Below are 21,080 nucleotides of genomic sequence, written 5' to 3'. Positions count from 1 at the left end.
TTTCACTGTGTTGATACAATTGCTACTGTCATGGTTTCATAAAACATAACTGCTAAGTGCTAACAAACCATCACTGTAACATGACAGATTTTTTTCTTCCACCCAGCACAGTAGCAGTTATTGTAAATCTCTTTACCTTTAGGTGTATAAGAAAGTTTTCTAGACATAAACACTGAGTAATGACAATTAATTTTGTCCATGAGTAGTTAGTAAATGTTAGAGACCATCATCTTTTTGTCAAAGTTTCATTTTCTTTACTAACATACTTCCAATTTTGTTACATTCTTTCTTCAACCTGTAATATTTCTATTATAAAAAGTTAGCTAATTCTCCATCCTGAAGAGTAAACTTCTAAAACAATATTAATACATGTAGTATAAGAAATGTTACATGTTTTTCCAGAAATATTTAAATTTTGTTCCTCGATGTTACAAAATTTTCTTTTTATGAAAACTATAAAATGTGGTTACAAATTGTTGAGAGACTTAAATATTTATCACTTGTATCATCTATCATCTACTATTCTCGATGACAAAATATGATTGAATGCATTTGTAAGCCTTTTCTGCATACTCCCACCATCTAATTATAAACATTTCATTTGAATTGTTTATCGTTCTTGAGAAAATAACTAGTTGTTAATGTTAAAGAAAAAAAGAGGGGCACCTGTCTTGAGTTTTTTTGTTTTGCACCAGACTCAAAGATCTTTCATCTCAAATCCTTGGATTTTGTTCCTTGATTATAAATATATTATGTTTTGACAAAAAAATAGAGGATAATGAACAAAGTAGGATAAATTTTCTTTTTTTGACAAATAATGGATAGAATCTTTAGTGTTAGTTGAAATTAATTACTAGTTCAACTCATTTATTTTTTTACTTTTTTGAGAGGACTGGTTGAATTAGCTGATAAATATTAGATGACATAAATATTTATATTTTTTTAATTAATTTTTAATCATTGTCAATTAAGATAGTAAAATTAAAATTTATAGGACAAATAATAAGTTTTAAGCTATAAGCTTAAATAATACTTGAAGATGTTTAAAAAAAACTATAAACTAGTAAAAATGAAATAAACTTGTGAGAAAAAAATTACTATCAAATATGTCTCTTTTTTTATATAGATAGACAGAAAAAAAATTTGAAAACTCAACATACACAATTGGAGGAGTCGGGATTTAGACCCCGATCATAGCATCTGGTCTAATAATTTTAGTTTTTAGATATATAAATTACAATTTATAATTTTAATTAATATTATGAAAATACGATAAAATAGTAAATTAGATGCTAAATATAACTTATAATGTATTAAAAATTAATACCATGAAATGACAATGATCGATTATGTTTCTACCATTTGAAGTAGTACAAAAATAGATGAAATTAAAAAATAAATATTATTAAAAATATATTAAATAAACAAATAATATATTAATATAATATATCATAATAATAAAATATATGTATGCTACAAAAATAGATGAAATTAAAAAATAAATATTATTAAAAAAATATTAAATAAACAAATAATATATTAATATAATATATCATAATAATAAAATACATGTATGCTAATAATAGATTAGGCAATCAATTATTAGTCATACTCAATAATAATTGATTTTTATTATCAAAAGAAAGAACAAAAGCAGTAAAAAAGACAACAACAAAAAAAAACTACAAATGGGGGAATTGAGTTCCCTTAGCCTCAGTTAGACAATATCTCGATAAAGGAGAATGACAAGTAGAATGATCCTAAACTCATGAGTAAGCCGGTCGTCCGGTTTAACGAGCTAATATGTACAAGAGTTCCGTTCACGCAAGATATGATCAAAACCAACATTCTAATCTCTCTCAACATAGAAGAACAAATTTTATCAACAAGAGGTGCACACGACTTATGATAAGAGTGAGTAAGTAGAACACCGTCCTTGATAAGAGTCAATGTCGTTTGAGAGTCTAACTCACAAATGATATCTCTAAAACCATGATCCCAAATGATTTGTAACCATAAGAAATAGCACGAAGCTTCGCATTAATATTAGTAGTAAGCATAACCAATGATCCAAATCGAACTACCATCAACATTAACTTTAATAACATCATTTGAAGGATGGCGCAAAGAAACCGGTCTAAGAGTAGGGATAGGAGAAGGACCACCAAAAATATTCTTGGTGGAATTATAAAGAGAGTGAATTTGACTAAAAATAAATCAAATGAGGTGATTAATGTAAGAGAACGCTTCTAGTCATACATTGCATGAAGGAAATTGAAATGTTGATTGATTTATGAATTCCATCATTTCTATGGATCAACGAATAAACATATATGTATTTTGGATATTCAAAAAATATATATATTTTGGAGTCTTTTTTTATTTAGTGAGTTTAAGAATGTTCTTTTAATCCCTTAGTTTTGATTTTTATTTTTACAAATGGAACCAAATTTAGTCACTTGAAATTGGCTAGCAAATCAATTCTGCCATTGATAAAAAAAAAAAAATAACAAATTAGTCTCTTTAAGTATTAACAAATTACTCTGAGGGTTGGCTTGATGGTGTAAATTTGAAACTTAAATTGTGTTTCTCAGCTTTAAATATCGTCTAGATGCTGACAATTTTTGTGTTGGGTCATGAATACATAGTTTTGCTCTGGCTTCAATCGAGTCTCTCCTAGTAAACGGTGAGGCCGATCTTTTTGGTGGTGGCCGGGGTTTAAACCTGGACCTTGCATATATTATGCATTGTCCAAACCAACTGAGCTATGCTCACAAGGACAAATTATGCATTGTCCAAACCAACTGAGCTATGCTCACAAGGACAACAATGAGGCTGATCATTCAAATTAATAGATTTTTTGGATAAATATTTAAAAAATAAATAAATAAATTAGTTCGTGACATTTTAAAAAAACATGATACAAATTCCTTTAAAAAAATGAGACAAATTAGATTTTATGGCCTAATATTATATTTTGTTAGATTCTTTCAAAAAAAAATTATATTTTGTTAGATGATTGAGCCGTAAATAAAGTAAAGATTAGGGTTCAGCCTTTATTTTTTTAACCTTCCTTCTCCAGGGAGTCTTCGTTTTCAGTTTTCACTGTGTAGTATTTGCGCTTAACTGGTTTATCAAAGAATAATGGCAACGCCAAAGGAACACATAGAAGAGATACGTAGAACAAAGTTTTCCATTGGCAGGAAACCTAATCCGTTGACCGAAGATCTTCATCATGCCGTCAAAAATCTCTCTCGTGAACTTTACGCTAAAGATGTTCACTTTATCATGGAACTCATTCAAGTACACATTCTTTACTTTTTCATATTTTTATTTCTTATAGTGTAATCATGCATGAATATTAACGATAATGTTGTGAAAATCTTATATCATCGTTGTTTTTTTGTGTAGGTTTCGAGTTACACAATATTAAGACCATGCTTATTCTGATTTTGTATTTTTTAATTGTTTTCATTATTTATTAGTTTTGATACAATGCACGATTCAGATGACAATACTTATACATGTTAAGGAGTGATGTTCTATATTTAGATTTATCCTATGAAGCACAGACACATACACCGGACATAACATGCACAATGACTCCATCGAAGTTGATAATAATTTGAAAAAAAAATGACATAATTTAATGTGATCACATTTGTCGGTGTCGAACACCACCGGACACACTTTCGATCGAAGTATTGGTGCTACATATGTTTCTAAATGAGGGATGTTATATTTGAAAATAAATAAATTAGTATCTTATTGAGCTGTAAAAAATACACTATTTAGTGTATGTTAGATTTTGCAGTGACAATAATTGATTTTGAATGTTGATTTGGTAAAAAATTGATTTTTGTTAAAAGTGAGATGAATATAAAGTAAGTTATGTTTGGATACATATCTGTAAAATTGAGTTGATCAATGAATTTGAGTGTGAAAATCATGTTTGGAGTCAAAAACTACAATCCTAACTTCAAGTTAGAATCAATTATGGAGTCAAAATAGATTATACACCTCTAAAATTGCTAATGTGAATGAGAAAGAGAAAAATAATATAAAAAGTTGAAATATATTCCAGCTGTTTATATATTTTTGGTGCTGGACAGTGGACACCAATTTTGTTGTCAAAATAACATTTCTATTTTTGAATTATATTGCTTAAAATTCTTTTCCATAATTTTTTTTGTTGTCAACTCTTACAGAATGCTGAAGATAACCACTATAATGAAGCAGTGAGTCCAACACTTGAATTTGTCATAACTTCTGATGACATTACTGGTACTGGTGCTCCAGCCACATTGCTTATTTTCAATAATGAAAAGGGTTTCTCTTCAAAAAACATTGACTCCATTTGTAGTGTTGGACGGTCAACGAAGAAAGGCAATAGGAGCAGTGGTTATATAGGAGAGAAAGGTACATTACATTCTCATATTTGAATGGTTCTTAAAGTGTTGTGTACTTTTGACTCAAGAAGGACTGTTGCTAAAATATTTACTTTCAATGAATTATAGTTTAATGTTTAATTATTTTTTTAATATCTGAAATGTAAGTTAATCTATTTTGTCAAACTTAAACATGTTTACTTTTCTATAGACAAAACTCTGTCTCTATTAGAAATACTTGATACTCAAGGAATACTATAAAATTATGGATATCTATTTGAGTGGCCATTGAAAAAGTTGATGCAAATATTTGACAGAATCTTTGCTATGGTTGAATTTCAGGAATTGGTTTCAAGAGTGTGTTTCTGGTTACTGCTCAGCCTTATATTTTTAGCAACGGATATCAGATCAGGTTCACCGAGAAGCCTTGTCCGCATTGCAGTCTTGGGTATATAGTTCCTGAATGGGTTGAGGAGAAGCCGACCCTTGTTGACATACAAAAGATATATGGTGCTGGTAAAGATTCCCTTCCAACTACAACAATTGTCTTACCCCTGAAGTCGGATAAGGTCGAACCTGTTAAACAGCAACTCTCAAGCTTTCATCCAGAAGTCCTTCTGTTCCTAACGAAAATCAGACACCTTTCTGTCAGGGAAGTTAGTGAGAATCCCAAACAGAACACTGTAACTGATGTATCTATTTCAAGTGAGATTAACTTCGTGACTAGAAAAAACATGAATGCTGAGTCCTACACAATCCATCTCTCTGCAGAAGAAAATAGCGATGCTGAGAAGGAATGCAGCTACTACATGTGGAAGCAAAAGTTTCCGGTCAGGCCAGAAAATGTGGTCGAAAGGAGATCAGATGTGGAAGAATGGGTTGTGACACTGGCCTTCCCTAATCAGGAAAGACTTCATAGAGGCAAAAGCTCACCAGGGGTCTATGCATTTCTTCCTACAGAGATGGTCACTAATTTTCCTTTCATTATTCAAGCAGATTTTGTCCTTGCCTCATCAAGGGAGACAATTCTCTTGGATGATAAATGGAACCAAGGGATACTTGAATGTGTTCCATCGGCCTTTTTAGATGCATTCAAAACAATTGTCATAGGATCAGTTCAAGCTCCACTATCTAGTTTGGCTAGTATGTTCAAGTTCCTTCCCATTGAAAGTTCTACATTTGAGAAGTTTAATTATGTGAGGGACAAAATCAAAGCAAAATTGGTTGATGAAAGTATTGTTCCTATTGAGACGTACTCTAAGCAGAAGCACTTCTATAAGCCCGGTGAAGTTAGCAGGTTGCTGCCTGAATTCTGGAATATTTTGTCTAAAGCCCGGGACGAAGGCATGCACTTGCTTAACCTATCTTCTCATGATGGGAGGAAGATCTTGAGCGCTGCATTTGATAAAAGAGAGTATGATAATGTACTCAATTTTTTAGGGGTTAAATCAGTGACTTATAATTGGTATGCAAAGTGCATCAAGAGTTCTAATCTTGTGGATGCAGTATCAGAAGATCTCTATCTTCAACTTTTACTGTTTGTTGCGAAATACTGGTCTTCAAGATTCAAGGGCACAAATATTAATAGCATTCCATTGATAAAATATGTGGCTTCTGATGGAACTCTATCCTCTTTCAGTCTTCATGAATGCACACAGCACTATGCAGGTGGTAAGCGAGTAGTGATAACAGACTCAAGTCAGCCTAATGCTTGCTCTTGGATGATCAATTGGAACAGGGAGTTTGCATGTGCAGAAAATAGGTTTTTGTTTTTCATGCCAAAAAGCACACAAAAAGCTATATTGTGTTTGGCCCATAAACAGACTTTGATGGAATGGCTTACAAAAGAAGTTTCTGTTACTAATTTGAGTATGCATGATTTTGCCGACGGCCTATACAGTTCTGCTAAAAATAACAAAAAACATGCCATTACATATGCTCATTTCTTATACCACTCTTTGTCACAAGGTTTTTTTCAAAGCGGGAAGTTGATAGTCTATGTATTTCTCTGCCACTTGTTGACAACTATGGGTGTGTCACACTAAGAAGAAAGGGGGTTCTTGTGCCTGCAAATATGAGCAAATGGGCAGACTTGATTGTTTCTAATCCTTGGAGGAATGAAAATCATGTCGAGCTTGGAAATGAATACCTAAATTCATCATCTCATGCAGGTCAATTTACAGGTTCCGGGATGCTAATTAATTTCCTCACAACTCACGTTGGAGCTTCTGACATACCTTATATATCTCCTCCAAATGCTGGGTTTTCCGCCGTTGATACACCACTTACCAAAGACAATGTCTTTTTGCTTTTGGATTGGATTCGGAATCTGAAGTACAAGGGAGCGCACCTACCAGAGAGGTTTTTGAAATGTATAAAAGATGGTAGCAGGCTTAAAGTTACAGCCGGTGGATTCAGGGCTCCTTCAAAGTCATTCTTAATTCGCTCACCATTGGAGAAAATTTTGCAAAGTGGTTCAGTTCTTGTTGATATTCCCCTGATTGATGAGAGCTTCTACGGGGATAGAATAAATAAGTATGAAGAGGAGTTGAAAACAATTGGAGTGATGTTCAGTTGTGAGGAAGCATGCAATTTCATTGGAAAAGAACTTATGTCTCATGCATCGTTCTTCGCTTTAAGCAAGAATCATGTTATTTTAATGCTTAAATTCATCCAATATCTCAGCAAAAGTCTTCTTCCTCTGGACAAATTTGTGAACACTGAACAGCATCAGAGATGAGCCTTGGCTTAGGACATCTTGGGGTCGTAGGTGTCCTGTGGGATCTGTATTGAATGATTCCGGATGGCAAGTTGCATCCCAAATTAGTAACATCCCTTTTATTGATCAATCTTATTATGGTGAAGAAATTTATAATTACAAAGAGGAGCTCAAGTTGCTAGGAGTGATAGTTGGCTTATCTGGAAATTACCAAATTGTTATCGAGCATTTAAAATCACGCTCAAATTTGGCCTCTTTGTCAGCCGAGGCTGTTCTTTTGATATTGCAGTGCATCCGATTATTGAATGCACCTAGTATACTCTCAAGTTCACTGAAGGGAACAAGCTGCTTGAAGACAAATATGGGTTTCCAAATACCAAGTGAATGTTACCTGTATGACCAGGAGTGGGGATGCATTTTGTATGTATTCAATGGCCTTCCTGTGATTGACCATAAATTTTATGGAGAGAAGATTTACGATTACAAAGATGAACTGAGGAAAATCGGTGTGGTGGTTGATTTTGGAGATGCTATCAAAAAATTTGCTTCTCTCTTCAAACAGAAGGCATCACAATCCTCATTTAACCAACAGCATGTTATGTCATTTCTCTCTTGTCGGAGGCTTCTGAAAGGAACTATATATAAATTTCCATCTGATTTCTTAACCATCATACGTAATCAGAAGTGGCTGTATACTAAGGTAGGTTGTTATATGTGCCCAAGATATTGCATTTTATACAGTCCGGAGTGGAAATCTATATCTTCGATTACTCGTCTCCCTTTCATTGACGACAGTGACAAATTTTATGGTATGGCTATACATGAATACAAGGAAGAGCTGAAGAGCATTGGTGTTGTTACTGAATTGAAAAATGGATTGAGGTTTGTGCCTACATGTTTGAATTTTCCTTCAGATCCCTCCACCATTAGTCCTGAAAGTGTGTTTTCTTTGCTGGAATGCATCCGAAGTCTTGTGCAAGAGCATAGTCTTTCTATTGAAGATGAGTTCAGCAAGAAATTGTCCAGAAATTGGTTAAAGACACATGCTGGTTATAGGCCTCCAGAGATGTGTTTGTTGTTTGATTCCAAGTGGAGTTCTTTCTTTAATCCAACTGATGGACCTTTTATTGATGCAAATTTTTATGGAACTAAGATAGCATCTTTCCAGAAAGAACTCGGTGCAATAGGAGTCACTATTGAACTAAAGAAAGGGTGCTCCTTGCTTGCCGGACACCTTCATAATCTCTCTGACACTGATAATATTGTCAAAATATATAGGTACTTCATTTAATCAACATGTTATGTATCTCTTTTTACTTTCTGCTTTCTAGTCACCTTAACATTCTTTCTGACTTTGATAATATTGTGAAAATATGTAGGTACTTGTCTGCATACAATTGGAAACCAGAGCAGAAAGCCGACAAGAAAATTTGGATTCCGAATGGAACTAAAGGTGGAATGTGGGTCAAATCTGGAAAATGCATCATACATGACCCCGATAAACTTTTTAGTTTAAAATTTTATGTTCTTGAAGATATATATGAAATGATGCTTCTTCCCTTTTTAAAATTTTCATTGGAAGTCAGGATTAAGCCTTCACTTCATGATTATGTTGATGTTTGGAATGAATGGGAAAGATCATCAGAAGGATTGTCATATGAAAAGTGCTGGAAATTCTGGATGTTTATCCTGAAACACTTGGGAAAAAATTCAGAGAAAGAACTTTCTGAGAGGCTGATCAAACTACCTAACAACAGGCAGCAAAGAAATATTTCTGTTGCATAAAAAAGACGTGTTTATTCCTGATAATCTTTATCTGAAGAAGCTTTTTGAGCAGGAGAAAATATTTGTGTGGTATCCTCAGGAAAACTTTGGGCCATCGTCCATTTCAAAGTTATATGACATCTACAGAAACATTGGTGCTCGAAATATCTCTGAATCACTATGCAAAGAAGAATCATCTTTAGTTAATGATGGTGTTGAAATGGTGCAAGTTGATCATAATAGTATTTTCAACTTAAAAGGTTTGGTTAAGCGGTTTGGTTAAGCTCATTCTTGGTTTCCTTGCTTGTTCAAGACTGAAAATGGAACCAGAGAAGAGGCATGAAGCTGTTCAAATTCTTATGAACCTGAGCTTCCATGAGACAATGGTACCGGTCACGGTAAGCTATAGTTTGTCACTGTCATCAGGGGACATCATTAAAAAGAAAGATGACAAAATGGTATGCTGGGAAAGGAAAAGTTCTAAGTTCTTCATCCAGAAGATGGATAAGCCTCTGGGAAATGCACTGAAATATGCCACATATTTCTCTGAAGCAATATCAGAAGGTGTTTTGTGTGAGAATCATGATCTTGTTCCTGCTCTCTCTAAACTGATCACATTGGGTTTTATGCTGAAATTCAAGAATGAAGATATTGAATTTCTCATGGAGTCCAAGAATTTACAGATTTTCTTTGAGGATGAGAAGTTCCTCAGTTCTTCCTTCCCTTCTGACTAAGTCTTCTGCATTAGTTTTCCCGTTACTATGTGTGTCTGTTTACAGAATATGTTTTAAGTTTACTTGTTCTCTTCATTTTATTATCTTTTCAGTGGTTTGTGACTTTGTTGAGCTAGACGCCTTTGTTATTTATTATTGTTTGACCTAATTACTTACAAGTACCTGTCGATAATATTTTGCTTCCTTTACTTCTATTTGATGGCTATTTGGACTTGACAGACTAAGAAATTTTTTAATAACTACATGTTATACCCTAATTTTGGACCTAAAAATACTAATCAATCTTTCCTTTCTTGCATTTCAAGTCATTTGAACTGTCTCGATCAATCTGCATCTGTCTCTCGCATTCTATTTCAATGTTATTTGCAAAATTTACATGCAAGGGTATTTTAGTCATTTCCCATGTCAAAATTTCTTCCAGTCTTTTAAAGTGTTGTTTGAGTCCTGTCAAGTAGTTTGAATAAGTCTTCATTTCATTCTATGTCAAAACCCATTTTAAAAATTGCCTTTGAAGTCATTTTGAGTCGGGCTTTTGCCCCTAGGGGCATTTTAGTCTTTTCAAGTGTCAAAGCTCTGTTTAAACTCTTAAAATTGTCTCTGAGTCTTTTAATTTTGCTTGTATGAGTCTTTGATTCAAGTTCTGTTAAAAATCCATTTTTAAATTGCATCCTGAGTCATTTTTAGTCGTTTTAGCCCTAGGGGCATTTTGGTCATTTCACACGAAATTTTGGCGAGAGAGGTTACTTTAAAGTACCTCATTTAGGCCATTGGTTCGTTTTAGTCCGTTTTGTCAATTTTAATCGTTTCACTTTACGTTATTTTCTAGTTACCAATTTTAATTCATTTTATTTTTATTTTTTATTTTAAGTCCCAAAATTCTAAAAAAATTGCATTTTAGTCCATTTTTGTCCAAGTCATTAGTTCGGTGCCATGTGTCAATTTTTCATTGGTCCAGCTTAGTCACAAGTTCAGTCCACGTGTTAATTACGCATTGGTCCGGTAAGTTACAAGTCTAGTCCGGTGTCACTATTCTATTGGTCCGGCTGTCCAAGTGTCGATCTATAAAAGGGGCCAAATCATCACGGATCCATTCGAATATGCCAACTCACCAAAAACACGATCACAAACTCTCTCTTCACCAAAACAGAATCAAAACGAGAAAAATTGCAAGAACAATGATGAAGGTTTGAAGAACCTTCAAACCCTAATCATCCCGAATATCAATTTCGCAACAAATCATCATCAATTCGACCTTGAAGCATCCAATTCATACGAATTTCAACATCACCGAATCATCACCACATCAAAATCCATTTCAATTCCACAAAAATTTACAAAAAAACGGTGCGAATTTGCAAGAAGAGAACTCTCGGATTCTGAATCATCATCATCATTGAGTTCACCCTCGCAATTCAAACGCAGATTCATCACCAACGGCGACAAATACGACGTGATCACGAGGGATTTGGTGAGAAGAGAAGAGAAGAAATCGAATTCGGAACTGAACCGAGAGAAGAAGGAAAAATCGGATTCGAAGTTGAACGAGAGAAGAAGAAGAACGTGTTCATCTGTTCGAGGCAACAAGGAGACATTCACCGTAAACGAAGAACGAAGCTCCACTTCAAGCTTCTCCGTTCGAATCTCCGAATTACACAGAGGTAAAGTCCTAGTTCAACTTCCTCTTTCCAAATCCTCTATTGCTAGTTTGAATGTCGTAGATCGAGAGATGTAGAACGTTTTCCTCCAAGAAAATTTTTAGAACGATAAAGATTCAAAACGCCGTAAGTTCCTTTCCCGATCTACGTCAATCCAAAGATCTTTTTAGAAATCTAGCTTCAGAATCGAATAGAGGAGAGAAAGAGCGTCGAAACATGTGATCGGGTCGTAGATGCGGGTGGCTTGGGGCTCCGACGCGGCGGCGCCACCGCCGGCCACCGCGTCGGAGGAAGGTTGAAGACGACCGGCATTAGGTCGGAGAAGAGAGAGTTTGCGGACTCTCTCTCTCTAAGAACATTGTAGAGAGAGAAGTGGTTGAGGTTTGTGTGATGTTTCCCTTGGTTCGAGCTTATATACCGGCGTGTTAATCACACGCGCGCGCGTACACTATAGTGGCATGTTCCCCGGCCTTTGCACCATTAGATCTAGGGTTGAGAGGTACCGGATCAATCTAACGCCCCTGGTGCGTTTGGATGATCCAGATCCATTTTTGTTTGGGCACTGAACCTCCTTTTGTGCGGATCTTCGTTTTCCCTTCTATTTTTGCTATTTCTTACATTTTTTTTACTTTCTACACCTCTGTATATGCTCAAAATCACTTGAAATTTTCTACAAATTTTTGTGTATATTCTTGATAATTCTTGTGATGTTCATGAGAAATTTGTTTACTGAAAATGTTGATAAAAAATATTCTTGTATTTTCTTGCATTATTTCCTGATTTTGTGTGAAAATTCTCATGGAAAATAGTCTAAAATTCTATTTCAAATCCTTGATATATTGATGATATATGCTGATTGATTTTGTGAATATTTTGCTACTGTTTTGCTGTATGTGTGTGATTTTTAATTGTTTACTTGCTTTACAAGTTACTTTTGTGTATGAATAAATGCAAGAAACACATAGGTTTACTTTGTAAATGTGAGATCATCATGTGGCTTTAATTCTTGTATTAAAATCTGATTCCAAATCTTAAAAATTTCCATTGGAATATAAGAATTATAGGTTGCATGACTCTTGCATTTTTATGAGTAAATTTTGGCATAGTTTTACACTTGTTTGGTTCCTTTTTTTCCATGCTTTTATCATGACATTTTGCTTGCATTATTTCACCCTATGCTACTAACTCCTTTCATTTCATGTTTCATCATTTCATAAGCATCTCCATTTCATCCCATATTCATCTCTATTTCTTTCTTGCAATTTAATTTGTACCAAAATTAGAATGTAAACACTTAGGAGTCTTGTAATATTTTTCCTTTATGCACTTTTAATTTTCTTGGCAAAGAGGCCATAGAATGTATCTAGGATTCTTGCAATTTAATTTGTACCAAAATTAGAATGTAAACACTTAGGAGTCTTGTAATATTTTTCCTTTATGCACTTTTAATTTTCTTGGCAAAGAGGCCATAGAATGTATCTAGGATATGATGTAAAGGACAATGGACTCTAATAATGTACACCGACACAAGCACCGACACATGCACACACATCACTATATAGTTAGAATATGCATGTTTAGATGTATGTTTAGGATTGTATGTTTAGATGTATGTTTAGGCTCTACACTTAGAAAAATCATTTTCCAAAAAATATGAACAAACTTCACTCAAATCATTTTTGAAATAAACCTTGGGATCAAAATCCCATTGTATTTTCCTTTTTTCATTTTCTTAATCAAATTTCAATGAAAATAAAAATGTTTAGACCACATTTTGCAAATGACTAACTCAACCTCACAATTTCATAATCTCATGCCCTTGAGACCTCTTTCTCTCATTCTTCAAAATTCCAATTTTCAAACTTAAAATCAACCAACAAAAACAAAAACCTTTTTTGGAAGAGAACTACGGTGGATTTGATCCCTTAAACGGGTACGTAGGCAAGGAACAAAATTCCTTCAATTCAACTAAAATAAAAATCCAAAAACATTCTTCTCCCTCCAATTCTTCACTTAGAATAACTCTTAGGTTTAAATAAATACTTTCAAAGTAGCATTTAAAAATAAAGCGCGCGCGTAGAAATTAAAGACGGTTCCTATAGGATACTATAGTCGTTATGGGTGCCTAACACCTTCCCGTAGCGAAAACAACTCCCGGACCTCGATTCTCAGGGGTTTTGCTTACTTTTTCCCTTCCCAAGAAAAAATAAGATATCACCGGTTTAAAAGGTTCAAACTTAATCAATGTTTGACACCCGAAAACCAAGATAAAACAAAGCTGGCGACTTCACCGGGGAGATTCGAGAGTTACGCCTAGTCTTTATTTCCACGCTTGCGCTCTTTTTACTTGTTTCTTTTACTTGCTTTCCTATGTGAATAAATGTTTAATTTCTTGCAAACGTGTGGGGTGAGAATATCAAAAGTCCCTGCACCCGGGCTGAGTGAACTTAGGATTTAGGAGGGATATAATCGACAATTCATTCGGGGGTTGCCTCGTGTTTTGGATTATGCGATCAATCCCACATAGCTAAGGCATTTTGGGGGTGATGTTGTCGGCGCGTGTTGTCGCGTTTAGGCACTTTACTTCTAATTGTTCTATGACGCTATGGACCGTAGATAACCAAACCCATCCATGGCCATTTTCTAGGACGTAGTGCGGAGGCTAAACCGAGTGTTGTCTCGAGTTTTAGTCGTCACGCGATACTACACTCAAGTTTGACCTTCCACGGGTAATCACGGAGAGAGTGTTGTCTCGTGACGCCGTGATATACGGCGGAGAGGTTGCAACTTGGGAACCCTTTTAGAACCCGGTTACTATTATCCTAAAGCCCTAGATTCACCGGACACCGTGTCCACCCATGACTCCTCGACTTTGAACTTCAAACCCACCATGTTTTCTCCGAACTTGAACATAATCATGCATTCATGCATACATGCATACATGCATAAACTTTTTCCCATGCATTTATCGAGAGGACTTAGACAAGTCATCTTTTGAACATCACGGATGTGAACGCCAAGTGATACCATCTCAACTAAACTTTTAGTCTTGCTCAAGATCTTCAAATAAAACCGTGTTTCTCCGTGATGTTCACAACCACTTTGACAAGTCTTCCGACAAAAAAAAAAAGGAGAGTCTTTTTGCATTTGCATATCATGCATCATTCATCGGTCACAAATGGCTTCCCGTGCTCATTGTCTCCTGGTTCTTCTGCCGCGATGCGAAAGGTGGCTCGTGCTCGCAAGATTCACCAACCGGATAGAGTTTATCGAGACAAGATTGTACAAGAGAAGAAACATGGCTAACCTTGAGGAAGAGAATGCCAGGCCCTCGGGCCAGCCCATTGAAGAGTCTAACTTGGACGAAATTTTGAGGCTTATTAAAAAGAGTGACTATAAAATTGTTGACCGAGTGCTGCAAACTCCGTCAAAGATATCTATCTTGTCTCTGCTCATGAGCCCGAAGCTCACGGGAAAGTGTTGATGAAAGTACCGGAACAAGCGTATGTTGATCACGAAGTCTCTGTGGATCGGTTTGATGGAATAGTGGGTAACATTACCGCTTGCAACAACTTGGGGTTTGGTGACGATGAACTCCCCGAAGCAGGGAAACACCACAACTTGGCTCTACATATCTCGGTGCACTGCAAGTCCGATATGATATCCAACGTGTTGGTGGACACCGGGTCGTCTACGAACGTAATGCCTGAATCCACACTAAGGCAATTGAATCATCATGGAATCTCTACGAGGGGTAGCGGCTATCTGGTTAAAGCTTTTGATGGATCTCGCAAAGATGTTCTAGGGGAAGTAGACTTGCCGATTATCATTGGTCCCGAGACATTTCAAATCACGTTCCAAGTCATGGACATCAATGCTTCTTACAACTGTCTCCTCGGAAGACCGTGGATTCATGACGCCGGGGCAGTCACTTCTACTTTGCATCAAAAGCTCAAGTTTGTGAAGAACGGTAAGATTGTCACCGTGCATGGGGAAGAAGCATATCCGGTTAGCCAAGTGTCATCTTTCTCTTGTGTTGAAGCGGGGTCCGCCGAAGGGACGTCATTTCAAGGCTTGACCGTTGAAGGTGCAGAGCCCCGGAGGGCCGGTACCGCTATGGCTGCACCGAAAGACGCCCGAAGGCCGTTCAAGAAGGACAAGCCTGTGGGCCGGGCAGAGTGATTCGGATTTTGGAAAACAAGCGTAAAGAGGGCCTTGGATTCTCCCCAACCTCTCGGTGTTTCAACAGAACTTTCTACGATCTTTGGGTTCATCAATGCTATTACCGAAGATGCCTTTGAGAGTAGTTACGTGCCTACATTTGTTATACCAGGAGGCACCGTGAGAAATTGGGAAGCCATTGATGTTCCTTTAGTCATGCATGCTTCCATGTAATGTGTCTTGTTGCTCATGTTTTCTTCGTTTTCAAAATAACAATCCTTTCGCTCGCCCAAGGCGAAAGTGATATCATTGTAAGGGCATGTTTGTTTCGGCATTGCCGTTATCAATAAAAGTTGTCGTCTTTCTCACGACTCTTTGTTTTTTTACTTTTTAGTGCCTTTTTCTTGGAAATAATGGTAATGCCGTAAAAACCAAAACATCCTGTATTTTCTTATTAATTTCAAAAATCCGCATGAAAAACATTTTTCTAAAAATCATCCCAATCATATTATGCGAGATTGAACCATAATAAACCCGTTGAACACGGTGACCTATGGTTCCTCCAAATTTTGAATTCCCTGTATATGGAGCTGAAGATGAGGATGATGGTGAAGAGATACCCTATGAGATCACTCGATCGCTTGAGCAAGAAAGAAGAGCCATTCAGCCTCACCGGGAAGAAATTGAGCTTATCAATGCGGGTGCGAAGAGAACAAGCGAGAGATCAAGATCGGTGCCGCACTAGAGCCGAAGTGAAAAAGAAGATCACTCGGCTTCTCCATGATTATCCGAGATGTCTTTGCATGGTCCTATGAAGATATGCCGGGTCTAGATCCCAAGATTGTGGAGCATCGGATACCGACAAGGCTCGAATGTCCTCTGTCAAACGAAGTTGAGAAGGTCTCGTCCGGACATGGCTCTTAAGATCAAGGCTGAAGTGCAAAAGCAAATTGATGCGGGTTTCCTCATGACGGTCGAATATCCCGAGTGGATTGCCAACATCGTACCGGTACCAAAGAAAGATGGGAAAGTTCGAATGTGTGTTGATTACGTAGACCTGAATAAAGCCGGTCCAAAAGATAACTTCCCATTGCCTCATATTGATGTGCTTGTTGACGATCTTGCTCAATCCAAAGTGTTCTCTTTCATGGATGGTTTCTCTGGTTATAATCGGATACGGATGTCTCCGAAGATAGAGAAAAGACGTCCTTCATCACTCCATGGGGAACGTTCTGTTATAAAGTAATGCCGTTTGGTTTGATAAATGCCTGGTGCTACCTATCAAAGGGGTATGACAACTCGTTTCATGATATGATTCACAAAGAGATTGAAGTATATGTTGATGATATGATTGTGAAGTCAAGTGATGAAGAGCAGCATGTTGTGTATTTGAAAAAGATGTTTGAAAGGGCGAGAAAGTACAAGCTGCGGTTGAATCCTAACAAGTGCACATTTGGTGTAAGATCCGGAAAGTTGCTAGGCTTCATTGTCGGCCCGAGAGAGGCATTGAAGTTGATCCTGACAAAGTCCGAGCCATCGGAGAGATGCCGGCCCCTCAACCGAGAAGCAAGTCGAGGTTTCCTCGGACGTCCGAATTACATTTCAAGATTCATATCTCACATGACTACTACTTGTGGTCCCATTTTCAAATTGCTCGAAAGAATCGGCTGTTGTATGGAATGATGAATGCCGGGAAGCTTTTGATAGCATCAAAGAATACTGTTGGAACCACCTATCCTTGTCCCACCGGTGGAAGGAAGGCCTTTGATTACGTATCTGTCGGTGTTGGATGATTCGGTGGGATGTGTTCTCGGTCGGCAAGATGAGACCGGTAAGAAAGAGCATGCTATCTACTATCCGAGCAAGAAGTTCACCGACCGTGAGACTCGGTATACGATGCTTGAAAAGACTTGTTGTGCCTTAGCCTGGGCTGCCAAACGCCTGCGTCATTATATGGTGAATCATACAACTTGGTTGATATCCCAAATGGATCCAATCAAGTACATCTTTGAAAAGCCTCTTTATTCTTGGAAAGATTGCGCGTTGGCAAATGTTATTGTACGAATATGATATTGTGTACAAAGCTCGAAAGCAATCAAAGGAAGTGTCCTTGCCTTGAGCATCTTGCTTGTCAACCTCTTGATGACTACCAGCCGATTAAGTTTGATTTCCACGATGAAGAGATTATGTATCCGAAAGCAAAAGACCGTGAAGAACCACCGATCAATGAAGGGCCGGACCCCAATAGCAAGTGGGGATTGGTGTTTGATGGTGTTGTTAATGCTTATGGTAAAGGAATTGGGGCCATCATTGTAACTCCACAGGGGCACCACATTCCTTTCACCGCTCGAATAACTTTCGAATGCACAAACAACATAGCTGAATATTAAGCATGCATCTTGGGCATTGAAGAAGCCCTTGATCCGAGAATTAAGCACCTTGACATCTATGGAGATTCCGCACTCGTTATTAATCGGATAAAAGGTGAATGGGAGACTCATCATGAGAAGCCTGATCCCTTACCGTGACTATGCAAGACGTCCGTTGATGTACTTTACCAAGGTTGAGCTGCACCATATCCCTCGGGATGAAAATCGGATGGCTGATGCTCTTGCCACCTTGTCTTCCATGTTTCATGTCAATCACCGGAATGACGTGCACAGTAATCAAAGTACGGCGTCTTGATAGACCCGCTCATGTGTTCACCATTGAAAATATGCCGAATCAAGCCGATGAGGTTGTGAATGATAAAAAGCCTTGGTATTACAACATCAAGCAATTCTTGCGGAATCGTGAATATCCACACAGTGCTTCCAACGGAGATAAAAAGACCTTGAGACGATGGGCTAGCAGATTCCTTCGGACGGAGAAATCCTATACAAGAGGAACTATGACATGGTCTTATTGAGATGTGTTGACAAACAAGAAGGCCGAGAAATTGATGCATGATGTACATGACGGTACTTTTGGGACCCATGCTTTGGGTCACACCATGTCAAGAAAAGCTGCTAAGAGCCGGCTATTCTTGGATAACTATGGAGCGTGATTGCCACAAACATGCTAAGAGATGCCACAAGTGTCAAATTTATGCCGACAAGATCCATGTGCCTCCACACGCTCTCAATGTCATATCTTCCCCATGGCCTTTCTCTATGTGGGGCATTGACATGATCGGAAGAATTGAACCGAAGGCTTCCAATGGACATCGTTTCATCCTAGTGGCAATTGATTATTTCACCAAGTGGGTTGAAGGCTGCTTCCTATGCAAATGTGACCAAGCAAGTGGTTGTCAAGTTCATCAAGAATAACATCATCTGTCGATACGGTGTTCCCAACAAGATCATCACCGACAATGGTTCCAATCGAACAATAGCATGATGCAAGCTTTATGTGAAGAATTCAAAATTGAACATCACAACTCTTCTCCTTATAGACCTCGGATGAATGGTGCGGTCGAGGCCGCTAACAAGAACATCAAGAAGATTGTTCGAAGATGGTCACTACTTACAAAGACCGGCATGAAATGCTACCATTTGCCTTGCATGGTTACCGTACTACGGTGCGCAGTTCAACCGGGGCAACTCCTTTCTCTTTGGTATATGGCATGGAAGCAGTTCTCCCTCTGGAAGTGGAGATTCCATCTCTTCGAGTAATAATGGAGGCAAAGTTAACCGAGGCCGAATGGTGTCAAAGTCGGTATGACCAATTGAATTTGATTGAAGAGAAACGTATGGATGCCATGGCTCATGGACAGTTGTATCAAGTGCGAATGAAGAATGCCTTTGACAAGAAAGTCCGACCTCGAGAATTCAAGGAAGGCGAACTTGTATTGAAAAGAAGGATAAGTCGGACAACCCGACCCAAGGGGCAAGTGGACACCTAACTATGAAGGTCCCTATGTTGTCAAGAAGGCTTTCTCTGGTGGTGCTTTGATTCTTACACACATGGATGGTGTTGAACTCCCAAATCCCGTCAATGCCGATATAGTCAAGAAATACTTTGTCTAAAAAGAAAAGAACACGGCGTGGTAGGTCGAAAACCCGAAAGGGCGGCCTAGGCAAAAATGCGCTTCCGGTGGATCGAAAACCCGAAAGGGCGATCCAGGCAAAAGTTAGGGACAAAAAAATGAATGTGAAAAAGCTCGGCGAGATTGTACGCAACTCGAGCAAGAATGAGCGCCTCGATGAGCCAAAAACCCGAAAGGGCGGTTCATGCAAAAATGAGGTCAATAAAAGACAAGTAACTATATCCTGGCGAATCACCATCACCCCTTGGGGCATCTGCAATCGTCAATGATCATCTTCATCGATGCTTCGTACTTGTGAATTCAAAATTTCTATGAAATGTAGCGGTCATCGTGTTCAATGTATCACCAACCAATAAAATTACCATTTTCCAAGCTTTGTAAATCCGTGAAGTTATGCCTTTGGCTAATTTTCACTCTTCTACATCAATTTGAGCCCGTGCTATTGTTTGAAACTCTATTTTTCTTTCTACTTTCAATGCTATATGCAAAATATTTTCTTTCTATTTTGATAATGTCAATGTCCGAAACAAACATTTTTGAAAATTAAAACATCTTTTTCGGCTATTTTGAAAGCAAACCCGAGCAATAGGGTGCATTTCAATGAAACATGCATGAATAAATGAATATCAATGTCTATTTCAATACATGTTACAAGCGTGTTACTCCCCAGGATGATCCGTGGTCAATGGCAAGAATGAAAAACGAGAATGAAAATGAAAAAATGAAAAATGAAAATAAGAGCTCGCTAAGTTGAAAACCCGAAAGGGCGGCTTAGGCAAAAATGAGCACCCGTGATTGACAACCTATGAAGGCAATTCAGGCAAAAATGGGGCAATGAAAAGAATTTTATTCCGGTGAATCGAAAACCCGAAAGGGCGGTTCGAGCAAAAATGGGGTTTGAAAATGAAAAATGAAAGAATGAAATATTGAAGAAGCATTGACCACGGATGCGAACATCCAATGTTTACCCAACAACCGACACGCTTAGCAACGGCGACCTGTATCCAAGAACCTTCCAAGGGTCCTCCTTTACAAGTTTTATTGCCCTCGGCCATGGTTTCGATACGTCTCTCAACGACGGTCTCTCCAAAGAGGTTTTCCCCTGTGAATATGTTGCAGCACGAGCCACTACGTGCCCAATCTTCCAATGTCTTGTTTGCCTTTGTGAAACTTCTCTGCCAAGTTACAAACCAATCATGCATTTCAAGCATTCATACATGCACAATCATGCATTTTATGTGCTCATACATCCAATAATCTTGCTATACCATACATACATGTTGCATATCCAACTCGTCAACTGTCAAATTCAATGCCAATTTCAATTTCAATTCCAAATGTCAATCTCAATTTCAACTGTCAAGTTCAATTCAATTTCAACTGTCAAATTCGAAGCAGTCTCAATGTCAATTTCAATGTCAATATTCAATGTCAATGTCAAATGTCAATATCCAATGTCAATGTCAATGTTAATGTCAATGTCAATGCCAATGTCAATGTCAATTTCAATGTCAATGTTAATATCCAATGTCAATGTCAATGTTAATGTCAAATGCCAATGTCAATATCAATGTCAATGTCAATATCCAATGTCAATATCCAATGTCAATATCCAATGTCAATGTCAATGTC

At 37.4% G+C, this 21,080-nt stretch overlaps 1 pseudogene; it reads left to right on the top strand.

Annotated features, from left to right (window-relative positions):
• The first annotated feature begins 3,144 nt into the window (after positions 1-3,144).
• LOC146896585 (uncharacterized) lies at positions 3,145-9,758 on the top strand (annotated as a pseudogene).
• The last annotated feature ends 11,322 nt before the right edge of the window (positions 9,759-21,080 follow it).

Source organism: Medicago sativa, chromosome 8, assembly GCF_051527215.1.
Source record: "Medicago sativa cultivar Bolivia chromosome 8, Bolivia_mono, whole genome shotgun sequence".
NCBI classification, from domain to species: domain Eukaryota; kingdom Viridiplantae; phylum Streptophyta; class Magnoliopsida; order Fabales; family Fabaceae; genus Medicago; species Medicago sativa.
The sequence above is the reverse complement of the archived record's forward strand: the minus strand, read 5'-3'. Positions and strand labels throughout refer to the sequence as shown.